The following is a 12,108-nucleotide window of genomic DNA, read 5'->3' on the forward strand; positions in this document are numbered from 1 at the left end:
AGGAACTGACTGCGTCAGTATGTGCCAGTTATGCCTCAGTATGCCTGAGATGCGATTGCTCATTTTACTATAGGTGGATACAAATGGGATCCTATTTGTTTTTGACTCTTCCTTTTTTATTATGTTAGTTAGTAGTTGCTGTCGGTTACTGTTCCTGGCTTTTTCTAGGTGTCTATCTATTAATTTTTTAGGGTATTTCCTATCCCTAAATCTTTGTCCCATTTTTTTCAATCTGTCATCTACTAAACTCTCTTCTGACACTATTCTTCTTGCTCGTAAAAACTGGCTAAACGGTAGAGATTCTACTGACTTCCTAGGGTGAGCACTATCATAGCATAACATGCTATTCCTGTCCGTTGGCTTAATAAAGAGATCGGTTTCCAATTTACCATCTCTAACATAAACCAACGTGTCCAGGAACTGTAATGATTCCGCCGAGTACACTTTTGTAAATCTCAATTGGTCGTGAATTTGATTAATACAGTCGTGAAATTCCTGTAACTTTTCCTCTGTACCATTCCATATAAGGAAAATATCGTCTATATACCGCATCCACCCCCTCACATTACTGTAGAGGGTGGATGGGTATATAGACGTCTCCTCTATTTTTGACATGTATATATTCGCATATGTCGGGGCCACGTTGGACCCCATCGCGGTGCCCCGACATTGCTCATAAAACATATCATCAAACAAAAAATAATTATGATACAGTAGAATTTCAAGTAGGGAGATTAAAAATGATTTGGTGTCAGACCCATAATCTGACCTCTCTAGGGCCCATTTAACTGCCTCCAATCCCAGTTCATGATCGATACTGGTGTAGAGGCTGGTTACATCGAATGAAACCAAAAAGTCTCCCTCTTGAAATTCTAGTGCATCAATTTTTAACAGAAAATCCGTAGTATCCTTCACGTAGGATTTGGCCTCCATTGCATAACATCTTAAGATTTTATCTAGAAAAGTTGCAGCATTGGAGAAGACTGACCCCATGCCGGACACAATGGGGCGTCCTGGCGGGTCTTTCAACCCTTTGTGTATCTTAGGGAGGACATATAAGAGAGGAGTCACCGGGTTCTGTGGCACGAGATAAGTATGCAAATTGGTATCGATTAGGTCATTCGCAAAAGCACTATCTGCCAATAGCCTGATCTTACGTATAATGATCCATTTTGGATCACTATTTAGAGGTTTATATACCTCTTTGTCATTAACTTGTCTCATCACCTCCATTTTATACTTATCCGTGTCCATCACCACGGTGGCTCCTCCCTTATCCGCCCTTTTAATTGTAATTTCCCTCCTATTTTTTAGGGATTTTAATGCTGCTTTCTCTCCCCTTGTCAGATTGGTGACATTTGGATATACCTTTGATCTCTTTAATTTTTCTATCTCCAGTCTGACAAGGGAGACAAAGGTCTCAATAGCTTTATTATATATGGGCAGTTGAAAGTCGCTTTTAAGGAAAAGGCCCACACTCTTCAACGACAGGACCTCCTTCTGTATTTCTTTATCACCTGTAGGCGCCATTTCACTGAAGTGCACCCTCAGTTTGATACGCCTGAAGAAATTATGCAGGTCCATTTCAACTTGGAACCAGTCAATCTCAGTCTCTGGACTGAAAGTTAGTCCCCTATTCAAAAGCAACATTTCATCTCTAGATAGTTCACAAGAGGAAATATTTACCACTAGAGTATTATCAACTTCTTCATTCATTTCCTGGTGAATCTGGAGCCCGTCGGTGGCCTTTTCGATCGTGTGACTCTCACTCCTTCCTCTCCCTTGTCCCCGGCGCCGGCATTTACGTCCCCCTCTCCGTGTGCTTCTCTTGTTCTTTCTCCTAAAAAAGCTTCACTCTGTTCTCCTGAAGACTCTGTATCTGTCAAGTTCCCACGATTAGGTCTTGATATTTGTGTCTTGGATTTTCTTTGAGACCTTGGATTTCTGTTCCTATTTGTTATTATTGTTTTATAGATACTTCCTTTACTATAGTCGTCAGGCGTATCAAACTGAGGGTGCACTTCAGTGAAATGGCGCCTACAGGTGATAAAGAAATACAGAAGGAGGTCCTGTCGTTGAAGAGTGTGGGCCTTTTCCTTAAAAGCGACTTTCAACCGCCCATATATAATAAAGCTATTGAGACCTTTGTCTCCCTTGTCAGACTGGAGATAGAAAAATTAAAGAGATCAAAGGTATATCCAAATGTCACCAATCTGACAAGGGGAGAGAAAGCAGCATTAAAATCCCTAAAAAATAGGAGGGAAATTACAATTAAAAGGGCGGATAAGGGAGGAGCCACCGTGGTGATGGACACGGATAAGTATAAAATGGAGGTGATGAGACAAGTTAATGACAAAGAGGTATATAAACCTCTAAATAGTGATCCAAAATGGATCATTATACGTAAGATCAGGCTATTGGCAGATAGTGCTTTTGCGAATGACCTAATCGATACCAATTTGCATACTTATCTCGTGCCACAGAACCCGGTGACTCCTCTCTTATATGTCCTCCCTAAGATACACAAAGGGTTGAAAGACCCGCCAGGACGCCCCATTGTGTCCGGCATGGGGTCAGTCTTCTCCAATGCTGCAACTTTTCTAGATAAAATCTTAAGATGTTATGCAATGGAGGCCAAATCCTACGTGAAGGATACTACGGATTTTCTGTTAAAAATTGATGCACTAGAATTTCAAGAGGGAGACTTTTTGGTTTCATTCGATGTAACCAGCCTCTACACCAGTATCGATCATGAACTGGGATTGGAGGCAGTTAAATGGGCCCTAGAGAGGTCAGATTATGGGTCTGACACCAAATCATTTTTAATCTCCCTACTTGAAATTCTACTGTATCATAATTATTTTTTGTTTGATGATATGTTTTATGAGCAATGTCGGGGCACCGCGATGGGGTCCAACGTGGCCCCGACATATGCGAATATATACATGTCAAAAATAGAGGAGACGTCTATATACCCATCCACCCTCTACAGTAATGTGAGGGGGTGGATGCGGTATATAGACGATATTTTCCTTATATGGAATGGTACAGAGGAAAAGTTACAGGAATTTCACGACTGTATTAATCAAATTCACGACCAATTGAGATTTACAAAAGTGTACTCGGCGGAATCATTACAGTTCCTGGACACGTTGGTTTATGTTAGAGATGGTAAATTGGAAACCGATCTCTTTATTAAGCCAACGGACAGGAATAGCATGTTATGCTATGATAGTGCTCACCCTAGGAAGTCAGTAGAATCTCTACCGTTTAGCCAGTTTTTACGAGCAAGAAGAATAGTGTCAGAAGAGAGTTTAGTAGATGACAGATTGAAAAAAATGGGACAAAGATTTAGGGATAGGAAATACCCTAAAAAATTAATAGATAGACACCTAGAAAAAGCCAGGAACAGTAACCGACAGCAACTACTAACTAACATAATAAAAAAGGAAGAGTCAAAAACAAATAGGATCCCATTTGTATCCACCTATAGTAAAATGAGCAATCGCATCTCAGGCATACTGAGGCATAACTGGCACATACTGACGCAGTCATTCCCTAGGGTCATTGAATTTCAATCCCCCCCACTGATGTCATATAAGAGGCCCAGAAATCTCAAGGATAGCCTGACATCAGCTGATGTTAAAATCAAGAAAAAGGAGGCTGGTAGAAGGGGTTGTTACCCTTGCTTAGGTTGCTGCAATTGCGGCAGCCTGATCAAGGGTGACTCCTTCTGCCACCCTCAAACGGGGAAGAAATACGATATTAAAGGGCACTATACATGCAATACAGATTTTGCTATTTATAGCCTGCAATGCCCGTGTGGTCTTCTATATATAGGAGAGACGACACAACCCTGTAAAAACAGAATTAACCAACATCGGTACACGATACGTAAGCTATTAGCTAAAAAAGAAAAAGAAAGAAATCAGCAAAATCAAGGAAGTGATGATGAAACAGAATTACCAGTGCCTGAACACTTTTGGAAATATAGGCATAATGTCTCTCAATTGAGATTTAGGATTATTGATAATGTCCCGACTTTAAGGAGAGGTGGAGATAGGGAGAAGCTGTTAAAACAAAAAGAGTTAAGATGGATCCACGAGTTGGAGACATTGGAGCCTAAGGGCCTTAATAGGGAATTTAAGGTGGGTTCCCTCTTCTAACTCCCGATCGGGTTGTGTGTAAATGTGTTTCAAATACCAGGCTAAGAAGCCAACTTTTAATACATATGTATATATGAATATATCTAAACTCCTGTGTGTGCCCATATCTCCATTTTTATGAAGATAGTTTATCTAAAGAAATCCTCTGTTTTCCTTTTGTCTTAGGTTTTGCTTGGATATACATGCTGTGGGAGAACCGTCTTCTTATCTTCACGATGCCCTTGTGTGTGAAGGACCCATGACTGATAGGCTAAAAGGGGAACAAGTCCTATAGACCCTCTAATGACGATGTGGGGCTGTCAAGGTTTGCACCACATATGATATAACTTTTGAGTAAAATCTATAGTATATGGAGACTGCTACTAAAAGGGCCCACTTGTGTGATATTTCACATTGAGAACTCCTTTCTAATAATCGAGTGAAATGGTACTGGAGGTAAATCTAGAAAGAATAGGTTTTTGCCATAAAAAAATCCTTTAGGGAGAATGTGAGGGAATGTGGACGGCTCCTCAAATGGGGGGTAGCCCTACATTCCCCCGCTAAAACTCCCATATAGAATGAATGATAGTATGAGACTGGATGGGCTGGCGTACTGAGGGCTAATCACCCCATGAACGCTTACCCTATACACCAGTCACTGAATGAATGGTGGCAAACCTACGTGTATAGCCTCTGAAACACCATGATAGTCACTCTGAAGATAGGGTAAAATAATAGAAATTTAATTAAATGTATTGGTGGTCCAGATAGTGGCAGCCTCCATAAGATAAGTAAAGAATTAGAATGGCATAATTAATGTCCAGACTGAATGTCGATTAGCGTGTGGTGGGTACCAGACAGCCCGCACCGTGTAATTGGGGGCCTCATTAATAATCTTATATGACTATGTTAAAAATACACAGTAACATGGATCTTTGACATCTGATGGCATCTAGATTAGAGTTTGAATGGAACGGAGTATGATCTTGTGATAGCGCGCTTCTGGAGCGACGAGATCACATGACCAGGAAGTGGGGCATGATCTGATGGAAATGCGCAGAAAAGGGCGGAAGAATTTTCGCGCATGCGCAGAATTTTCGCGCATGCGCAGATTATACACAGAGACGCGGAAGCCTCGTGTTGTAATGTGAGAACATCGATATGCACCAGTAGTGAGGAGGATGGGACGGCGTCTCCTGCAGCATGGCAAAGTAAGGGAGCAAAGGATGAAAGTATGTTATTAGGGATCATGGAGTGGGCAATATGTAATATGTAAATGTCTGTAAGAAGTAATGAGGGGGTTAATGGGTAGGGCTCAGCAGCAACCAATGCGGAGCCAGGGGACTGTATTTAATGTTCACTGTGTCATTTGTGTAATGGGAGCTTGACAAAGACCATTAGGTTGAAACGTTGCTACACAAGGTGTAATAAAGAAATTGATTGGAATCCCTCTGGAGTGCCGTGGCTTATTCAACACTTTCTACTACGGAAATCCCAGGACCAGGATTTAATGCTACAGGCACCACCACGTATTGGATCAGCTATATTAATAGTGAGTAGTGCTGGCCTATTTTTCTATTTTGAGCTGCTCCAGGTGTCCACTGTGGCATGGCTGCACAGCAACAATTGCAAGGAGTGGCCCATTTTCTCCACCAGGTGACAGTACAATGCAAGGATGACTTAAATTATATTTTTTTTGCAAGAAATAATGCTGACTTGGGTATCTTTCAGTGAGGCTGAGTGCACGTCTTCTTCAGCTCCATAAAGGCAGCAGAATACAATAAGTAGTACAGAAGAGGCTGTAACTTGGCCAGGTAGGAGTTAAGCTTGCGCACCAGTAGATTGCTGGGTGCATATACAGTCAGGTCCATAAATATTGGGACAGCGACACAATTCTACTATTTTTGGCTTTATACACCACCACAATTGATTTGAAATGAAACTAACAAGATGTGCTTTAAATGCAGACTGTTAGGTTTAATTTGAGGGTATTTACATCCAAATCAGGTGAACAGTGTAGGAATTACAACAGTTTGCATATGTGCCTCCCACTTGTTAAGGACCAAAAGTAATGGGACATAATAATCATAAATAAAACTTTCACTTTTTAATACTTGGTTGCAAATCCTTTGCAGTCAATTACAGCCTGAAGTCTGGAACGCATAGATATCACCAGACACTGGGTTTCATCCCTGGTGAAGCTTTGCCAGGCCTCTACTGCAATGGTCTTCAGTTCCTGCTTTTTCTTGAGGCATTTTCCCTTCAGTTTTTTGTCTTCAACAAGTGAAATGCATGCTCAGATTCAGGTCAGGTGATTGACTTGGCCATTGCATAACATTCCACTTCTTTCCCTTAAATTATTTTGTTGCTTTTGTGGTATGCTTTGGGTCATTGTCCATCTGCAAGGTGAAGCTCTGTCCAATGAGTTATGAAGCATTTGTCTAAATATGAGCAGATGATATTGCCTGAAACACTTCAGAATTCATCCTGCTGCTTTTGTCAGCAGTCACATCATCAATAAATACAAGAGAACCAGTTCCAGTGGCAGCCATACATGCCTACGCCATGACACTACCACCACCATGCTTCACTGATGAGGTGGTATGCTTAGGATCATGAGCAGTTCCTTTCCTTCTCCATACTCTTCTCTTCCCATCACTCTGGTACCAGTTGATCTCGGTCTTATCTGTCCATAGGATGTTGTTTCAGAACTGTGAAGGCTTTTTTAGATGTCGTTTGGCAAACTTTAATCTGGCCTTCCTGTTTTTTAGGCTCACCAATGGTTTACATCTTGTGGTGAACCCTCTGTATTCACGCTGGTGAAGTCTTCTCTTGATTGTTGACTTTGACACACATACACCTACCTCCTGGAGAGTGTTCTTGATCTGGCCAACTGTTGTGAAGGGTGTTTTCACCAGGGAAAGAATTATTTGGTTATCCACCACAGTTGTTTTCCGTGGTCTTCCGGATCTTTTGGTGTTGCTGAGCTCACCGGTGCGTTCCTTCTTTTTAAGAATGTTCCAAACAGTTGTTTTGGCCACGCCTAATGTTTTTACTATCCCTCTGATGTTTTTTTTTTCAGCCTAATGATGGCTTGCTTCACTGACAGTGACAGCTCTTTGGATCTCATCTTGAGCTTTGACAGCAACAGATTCCAAATGCAAATAGCACACTTGAAATAAACTCTGGACCTTGTATCTGCTCATTGTAATTGGGATAATGAGGGAATAACACACCTGGCCATGGAACAGCTGAGAAGCCAATTGTCCCATTACTTTTGGTCCCTTAACAAGTGGGAGGCACATATGCAAACTGTTGTAATTCCTACACCGTTCACCTGATTTGTAGATGTAAATACCCTCAAATTAAAGCTGACAGTCTGCAGTTAAAGCACATCTTGTTTGTTTCATTTCAAATCCATTGTGGTAGTGTATAGAGCCAAAACTGTTAGAATTGTGTTGATGTCCCAATATTTATGGACCTGGCTGTTTTTTGGCCACGCATCCCACTATCAATGGCAATTGATGGAGTGGAGTAGGAATAGTCTGAGCGGGAAAAGCAATAAGTGATGATAACAAGGAACACTGTTGTCAAGGTCTCCAAGAGACTGGCTGCAAGTGATGTGATCTGACAGTCTCTTTTGGTTTCACTTCAGTGTTGTTGCTGGTAATGACCACACCTCTTGTCTCAGGTGTAGCTTAGTGGTCATTCCAACTCCTCTATTTAATCTGGCTTCACCCATCATGCTATGCAGTTGATAGCTTCAGTTTGGTTTTTGAAAGAGCTGGTGTGTGGTCCTCTTCTGAGTTTCTGCTCGTACATTTACTTCAGAAGTTAAGTGTCACTTCCCTTTTTATACTTCGTTGTTTCCCCTCTGTCTTTATTTCGCTAGGCCTCAGGGAGACGCTTGTTCTTTCATATTGGAACACTATTTCAGGGCAATTCAGGGTTTCCAGGGTCCTAGGTTCCAGAGTATGAACATTCCTACCCTCATGGTCTCATACGAATAGGAGTCAGGGCTAGGATTAGGGTTTCTATAGGTGGTGTCCATTTTCCTTTCCCTAGCTTTGAGGCTGAGTTCCTTTTCCCTTCCCTCCTGTTGTTGGTGTGGTGTTCCCTCCCACATCACTAACGTGACATTATAAACCGCCCAAAACCGTTATTTTTTGTTTGTGTCAGTGAGGCTATGAATCCTATTGCTGCACTGGCTAGACAATTTGCAGGGTCTGTCTTTGGAAGTAGCCGACCTCCGCACGCAGATCCAGGGATTACAGGCTGCTGTTGGCAGTAGCAGTTACAGGTCTGTCCTGAACCTAAGGTTGCATTTCCGGACAGATTTTTTTGGGGAAGCGATAATTTCATTCCGTTCAGAGTCATGTAAGTTGTACTTTAAGTTATGTCCGCTCCAATCTAGGGATGAGAGTCAAAGAGTTGGCATTATCATTTTGTTGCTTAAAGGGGATGTTCAGTCTTGGGATTTTTCTCTGCCGAGTGGATCACAGTCCCTCCGTTCGGTAGATGAATTTTTCAGAGTGTTGGGTCTTATCTACGATTATCCAGATCGGATCTCCCTGGCCGAGACTAAGTTACGGATTACGGCAGGGAGTGCGTTCTGCAGAGATCTATTGCTCTGAATTTAGGAGATGGGCTACGGATATGGAGCTGAATGATCCAGCTTTCTGTAGCCAATTCTGTCAGGGATTATCTGAGAGGCTAAAGGACACGTTGGCCTTTCAGTAAAATCCTGAGTCATTGGAAGGGGCTATGTCCCTTGCAGTACGTATTGATAGACGCCTGAGAGAGAGCTCTAAGGCCCCTCACTCTCAGGACGAACCATAATACAATGTGGCGGTTTCCTCTGACACTTTAGGTGGAGAGACTGGTGACATACCTATTCAGTTAGGGGGAGCTACCCCTGGGTCTGCATGCAAGAGTTTTAGGCATAAGAAGGGAGTATGTTTTTCCTGTGGAAAGGCGAAAACAAGAAAAAGACGTTCAGTCCCCATCTTACTCTTGGTGGTGTGGGTGGAGAGCCAGAGAACTTACTTTTGTCATTTACTGGTATTACCCAATTGACTCTGCACCATTTACTCAGAAATGTTTGTGTCAGATGGTGTAGGACATCTGTTAAAGAGTGGGTGATTTTCATCAGGAATCCATTTCGTGTTTTGTGCTGGAGGGTCTGCCTTCTCTGTTGGTTCTGGGTTTACCTTGGTTAAGCAAACATAATCCTACCATTGACTGGTAAGCGAGACAGATTCTCGATTGGAGTGATTATTGCATGGACAACTGTCTTAATACATCTCTTTCTGTCTTAACCACTAAAGCTGTACCCTCTTTCATTTCAGATTTTTCTGATGTAGTTTCTGAGAGTGGTTGCCAGGATTTATTCCTACATCGGCAATATGATTGTCCTATCAATCTTATTCACGGAGTGAAGTTGCCTAAATCTCGATTGTATAACCTTTCTGACCCCGAAAGAGCGTCCTTGCGAGAGTATATTGCCGAGAGTTTGGCTAAGGGACATATTAGACCTTCCAAATCTCCACTGGCAGCAGAGTTTATCTTTGTAAAGAAGAAAGACGGAACTCTTATGCCATGTCTGGACTTCTGTGAGCTCAATCAGATTATGGTCCGTGATCCGTACCCCCTTCCTTTGATTCCTGAATTGTTTAACCAGATTGTTGTTGCCAAGGTGTTCTCCAAGTTGGAGGGGGGTTGGAAGATCCTGGTCCGATATTGTCTGAAGAGGTAGTTATATCCGCCCTATATCCTGACCTTCAAGCAGAGGTGTTGGAGGCCCAGGGAGATGCACTGGATTCTTGCCCTCCGGGGAAGTTGGTTGTTCCTTCTGAATTTCGTCACAAGGTGTTCGAGGAACATCACTGTACAGTTTTCACAGGACACCCTGGGAGCGGATCCACTGTTGATCTCATCTTTCGTAGATTCTGGTGCCCGGGGTTTGCGTAAGTGTGTTGAGGACTATGTGTTAGCATGTAGTGCTTGTGCACGTGCTAAGGTAACACATACTCAGACTTCCGGATCTTTACTTCCATTGCCCATCCCGTCTCGACCTTGGACTCATTTATCCATGGATTTTATCACAGATTTACTGAATCAGGAAAAACTGATTCTGGTGGTTGTTGACCGCTTTATTAAAATGGCGCACTTTATAGCATTGCCAGGTCTACCTAATGCGAAAACTCTTGCACAAGTGTTTGTCGATAACATAGTGAAATTACATGGTATTCCTTCTGGAAAGCGTTCTGTACTCGTCTGGGGGTACAATTGTCCTTCTCTTCAGCATTTCAGCCTCAGTCGAACGGACAGACTGAACGCACTAATCATATTCTGGAGACTTACTTGAGATATTTTGTCTCGGAGAATCGGGAGAATCATTTTTGTCTTTAGCAGAGTTTGCCATAACCGTAGACAGGAGTCCACTGATCATTTTGTCGTTTTTGGGGGCATATGGACTCCACCTGCAATTTGGCACATTTTCTGTTACTCGGACTTCTGGTATACCTCAAGAGGAATGATTTTCCTCCTCTTTGTCATCTATTTGGCAGAAAAATCTAAATAATCTGAAAAAGATGGGTAACAAGTATAAACGTATGGCTGACAAGAGACTTATGAATGGTCTGGACCTGAGAGTGGGTGATTCTGTGTGGCTGTCCACAAGAAACATTAAGTTTAAAGTACCTTCTTGGAAGTTGGGCCCAAGGTTTTTTGGTCCATATAAGATCACTGGCATTATTAACCCGGTAGCCTTTCGTCTTGAACTTCCTCAGGCTTTGAAGATTCATAATGTGTTCCATAAATCGTTGTTAGAGATATGTCGAACCTGTTGAACCGTCCTCTTTGCTTCCCGTTCCTGTCATGGTGGACAGCAATTTGGAATTTTAGATCGCCAGGATAGTGGACTTCTGAGTTCTCTGTGGATCCCTACAGTACCTTGTTTACTGGAAGGGTTACAGACCAGAGGAGAGGATGTGGGTTCCTGCGGCCGACGTGAATGCTAGTTGGCTGGTGAAAGCCTTTCACATAGCTCATCCGGATAAAGTTGGTACTGGGTGTCCGGAGGCCACCCGTAAAAGGAGGGGTAATGTCACGGTCACTAACGTGACAGGTGTCAGAAGATCTAAGAGACTGTCTGCACGTGATGTGATCTGACAGTCTCTTTTTGTTTCACTTGCTTCAGTGTTGTTGCTGGCAATGACCACACCTCTTGTCTCAGGTGTAGCTTAATGGTCATTCCAACTCCTCTTTAATCTGGCTTCACCAATCATGCTATGCGGTTGATCACTTCAGTTTGGTTTTTGAAAGAGCTGGTGTGCGGTCCTCTTCTGAGTTCCTGCTTGTCCATTTACTTCAGAAGTTATTTATATTTTGTTGTCTCCCCTCTGTCTTTTTTAATTATTTTTTTTTTAAACTAGGCCTCAGTGAGACGATTGTTCTTTCATATTGGAAGGAACAGGTTGTCTCAAGCCCCAAGCCCTGACACTATTCCAGGGCAATTCAGGGTTTTCAGGGTCCAGAGTATGAACATTCCTACCCTCAAGGTCTGTTCATATGGATTGGAGTCAGGGCTAGGATTAGGGTTTCTATAGGCGTTTTCCTTTCCCTAGCTTTGAGGCTTGGTTCCTTTTCCCTTCCCTCCTGTAGTTGGTGTCGTGTTCACTCCCACATCACTAACGTGACAACTGTAGATGCAGTCTGACTGCCACAAAGGAGATCAAGACAAGGAGGACACGCTACATGTAGCACTAGCTGGCAGCCACTACTATTTTCCCACTGAAACGGGTGATGCCACTGCATATGCTACATTAGAGCCATGGTACACACAGCTTATTTTAATCCTGCAGAGCTTGCACATGGCAGTGCTTTTCTCTTCTGGCACTGAAGTTTTTTTCCAGACATACTCGCACAGTCCGCAGAGAGAGCAAGCAGCAGCCGAATATGG

This window comes from Bufo gargarizans, chromosome 11 (assembly GCF_014858855.1).
Source record: "Bufo gargarizans isolate SCDJY-AF-19 chromosome 11, ASM1485885v1, whole genome shotgun sequence".
Lineage (NCBI taxonomy): Eukaryota > Metazoa > Chordata > Amphibia > Anura > Bufonidae > Bufo > Bufo gargarizans.